Genomic DNA, 4,564 nt, shown 5'->3' with positions numbered 1-4,564 from the left:
TCTTCTAGACTACTCTTTAGCAACCGATGCAACAAGTTAATGTTTTTCCCTCATTTGCTCATACCTAAGGCTTTTGTTTGTTCATAAAGCTCTCTTTGTAGTTGTCTCTTCTTGATGCTTGGTGATTTCTCCATTTTCTCTACAAATGAAGCACAATCATGACACTACTATTTTACTGAATGTGCATCGTTGGTCCCCATGATGTTTCGTGAATTCTCCTAATCAGTTAAGTGTATTGTTCACAATGCTTTGTGATTGGGGTGCGATGTTCTCCATGGTGGTTTGTTGGTGTTGGTCCATGGTGGTTCGTTGATGGTCTTTGGTGGTTCGTCGTTCTCTCCTTTGCACCTTTGTATAGTCACCCTCTAGAAAGAGTGTCTCTCCTTCACATTGTGACTTTCAAATACGTTCTTTTTTTTTTTGCTTTTCAGGTATTAGATCGATTGGTCTAGAACCAATCTAATTTTAATATATATTAGATTGGTTGCAAAAATGATCTAATATGTCTTCAACATATCTCTCACCGTATATGATATCGCTTGTGGAACCGATCTAACATATGCTTCATAATTGATCTAATATACCTATTTTCCACTACTGAATGGAAATTATCATTTTATTTTCTTTAATTCACTCATAGGTTTACTTCTTTCTTTCTTCAAATCACTTCTTACTTCAATTTACTTGTTAGTTTATTTCTTTCTTTCTTTAATGTACTTGTAATTTTACTCCTTTCTTTATTGATCACATTGTAACTTGCTGATTAATCACTAGTGTAAAAACAGCGTATAACGTTACACATTCAAAGTCCAACCACTGAATAACATGATCGGTGACATTTTTGTAAATAAATGCAATTATTAGATGTTGTTTAGAGTTGTCATTCGACGTCAATTTGTTATATTGGGTAAATTTTGAGAAAATGTTTGGCGCGAAGGTGAAAATGTATGACGTCGAATTCCTTAGAATTAGATGTCAAAAGGATATAAAATGTCGAATGCCCCCGCATTAGATGTTAAAAGGTTAGTGAATTCAATAAAAATTTGAGCAAGAGATTGAAAATGCATTCACTTTATCTTAGCACGCGATACCCTCTTCTCTACTCAAACTTTTCTGGAACGAAGTTTGACGACCATCACATGTAATCTTTCTTTCATTTGTTACAAATGCATGTTAATTTAACTACTTTAGGTATGATTTTCATTTGTTTTGACCAATTATTTTCGTGTTCTTGTCCTTCATAAGCGCATTCTGCTTTCTCTCTCACTAGTGGCAATACTTTATTTCGACGAACTCACTTTTGAAGGTTAGTTTTCGTTTTCGTTTTGAAGAACTTATTTGTTGAACTTGTTTGTTCTTTTTTTGAACTTGTTTGTTGTTTTTGTTTGGTTGAACCTATTTGTTGTTGTTGTTGTTTGATTGAACTTGTTTGTTGTTTGTTATTATTGTTTGTTGTTGATACTACACTACACGTTCATAGTTCATGCTTTATAAAATATCAAAAACTAAAATTTATTGTTTTCCTGTTTTTCAGGTCTCTCAAAGTTTTAAAAAAGGATCACAATTAATTAAAAAAAACAAAAAAAAATTATTAACGTCAAATATTGACAAACTTTGACGTTAATTTGATTGACGTCAATTTAATGTCTTCCGATATGACGTCGATCTCGAATTCGAAGTAAAAGGCTGAAAAACAACGACATTATATGGTGTTTTTGTACTAGTGAATTTGTTGTTTCGATTTAAAAACAGAAGTTAACTAATTATTTAAGGGATATTGAACATAAAAAAATATATGAATTGATCAATAAATTAGAGGTAAAATTTATCATGTAGTTAACAACAAAATCAAATAAAAAAATAAGGGTCATATGATCCAGTTAGGGATTATATAATGTATTTAAAGATTATATCACACAACACTACTACAAAAACTTTTCCATTGGTCATTTTGAACATATTGCATCGATTCTAAACTTGATGTTGATCTTGTCGATGTAATATGATGAACATATTTAACATAGTTTCTATTTAAACTGATGTAGTATTCAAATGGTAACAAAAAGTGATTGCTGAAACTCGACCGAAACAACACAAAAATCACTAATGCACTTCACTTTATTCAGCAATGGAAAATAACAGAGCAGTGTGGAGGTTGATGCGTTCGTTAAAACTTCATTCAAGGTGGACATGGAATCCCATGGGTAGTCTCGCTTTTGTAACACCAAGTCTTGTAGCAAATTGGAAAAATCACCATAACACTTCACTTTTTCTGGTCATGGGAGAGAGCAGAGTTTCGTGGAGGTTGGTGTGTTTGTTAAACCTCTATTCAAGGTGGAGGTAGAATCTCGTGGGTAGCCTCACTCTTGCAACATCAAGTCTTTCATGTTAGGCTCACAAAAGATCGAAAAAGTAACCATAGTTTTTTGTGATGGTAGAAAGCATAATAGGGGTAAAAAATACAATGACAATGACAAACAAAGTAGAGACAACCAAAGTGATGATAATGAGCAGATTAGTGGCGATGAGACAATGATTTTTTTATTTCGGAAAAACCTAAAATGAGGAGACATTATGCACAAGTGCAATTTAGAAAATAAAGGCAAGAGTAAAACTTCGAAACAATAGTAGTGAAACACAGAAACGTCAATGAGAGCAAGGTTTGTGAGGGCAGCTGTTACGCTATCGTTGAAGCTATCAAATTAATACTACTTTTTAAGGGAACTTCAATATTGCCAAGTAGTATTCAAGAAAGTAGATAGGTCTAAAGTAACCCTGAGTCGTCTCCCAACGAATACGAAATTGTTTTTCAATATTTGAATCTTATGAATGCAATGCAATGCTCAAGAATAAAAGTGAGAAACTATGCTAATAGAATTAGTGTTTGAAGAATATTTGAAGAACAAAGAGGAAACTTAGAAACAATTATAATGAAATAGGCTAATTCCACTGCTTTTCCAAGATAAATTCATTATCGGTTATCCACAGATCATTGTTCAATTGATTATTGTTCAAGTTTCAAATTAATTAAAGTACATTCTTAATTAATTTGAGGGCAATCATGCAGTTAACCAAAGTAGATTCTCAATCAAATACAAGACCTTCCTAGATTATTCACAATGAATTCAACCAAAGTACATTCTTAATCAAATTCTATTGTGTTTAATCATGTTTATTCTTAAATCTCCTAACCAAATTAAAAGCTAATTAATCAAAGTAAATTCTCAATTAATTATAGTTGAAATTATTACGACCAATCAAAGTACATTCTCAATTAGTAGAAAAAACTCATTTAATCATATGAAAGTTCCTAAATTTAATCAAAGTAGATTCTCAACCAAACCTAGAAACCCTTGAACCCATATTATCAATATCCATGTAGATTCAAACACCATATGACGCAAAAATCATTAATTTTAATATGATTGAGAGATGAAAGACATAGAAAGATAGCAACTCAAATCAATAATCAAAAGAAACAATTGCATTAACTCAACTTAACCTCAGAATCCATAATGAAATTATAGTGGAATAGCCCTTAGAAGCTTAGCCCTCCATGAATGGAGTGAAACACATGATGAAATAAAAGTGAGTGGAGTGATGGATGCTTGTTTGGGCTTGATTGGGCTTGAACTTTGAAATTCTGTTGAGAAGATCTTTTATCTTATATCTAATATCTTCCAAATATTCAACAGATTTAATCAGTTTTTGAGAATATTTGATAATATCTTTCCTAGATTCAAAAAGATTTGGCAAATATTATCTTTTGATATATATAGTTAAATAAGGTAGTTATTTAACCATATCAAATAAAATATCTTAAGATATATTTTCTCTAAATTAACTTTTAAAATATCTAACAGATTTAAACTTACCCAAGATTATATTTCAACCATTTTTATTTATTCAAAATTGCACATAAACCCTGAAATTTCTTCTATCTGCGCTTTAACCATCTCTTCTTTTTCAAAATTGCATAGGAGCCCTGAGTTGACCATATTGGACAAGCTTTGACCATTCAATTTCATGCTTTTAAATGAATAAAATTCTAACTTCAGCTGCACAAATAAACATTAGAATATTCAAAATACTTTATACAACTAAGAATCACATTTTAAGTATCTTTAATTTCCAAACCCAATAAATCCAATCGTCACAAATTTACTTTAAATCAATCATTTAAGCACAATAATTTTATCAAAAATTTGAATTTTAAAACATAAATGTGGGCATAAATATGAACTCATCAGCAGCGATGAGCGATGTGAACTTAATTTCAAATGGGAAGAGATTGGACGAAAGAGAGGCTCTCAAAGCATGTAAATGAAGGAGAAGACTGAGAGACCAGACACCTTGGTTTGAATAAAAGGGGATACTACATTGGTTTCTCATTATAACCGATGTAATATCAATTTTTTTAAAAAAAATATAATACACAATGTTATGTGATTTCCAATATTTACAAAATTGTCACCATGCAAAAAATTACACCGTTTCTTCAAGAAAGAGTGTCATATCATGTTCTTATATCTCAATTTTACACTAATGTAACTAACAAGAAAAT

Source organism: Vigna angularis, chromosome 2 (assembly GCF_016808095.1).
Source record: "Vigna angularis cultivar LongXiaoDou No.4 chromosome 2, ASM1680809v1, whole genome shotgun sequence".
Classification (NCBI taxonomy): domain Eukaryota; kingdom Viridiplantae; phylum Streptophyta; class Magnoliopsida; order Fabales; family Fabaceae; genus Vigna; species Vigna angularis.
The sequence above is the reverse complement of the archived record's forward strand: the minus strand, read 5'-3'. Positions refer to the sequence as shown.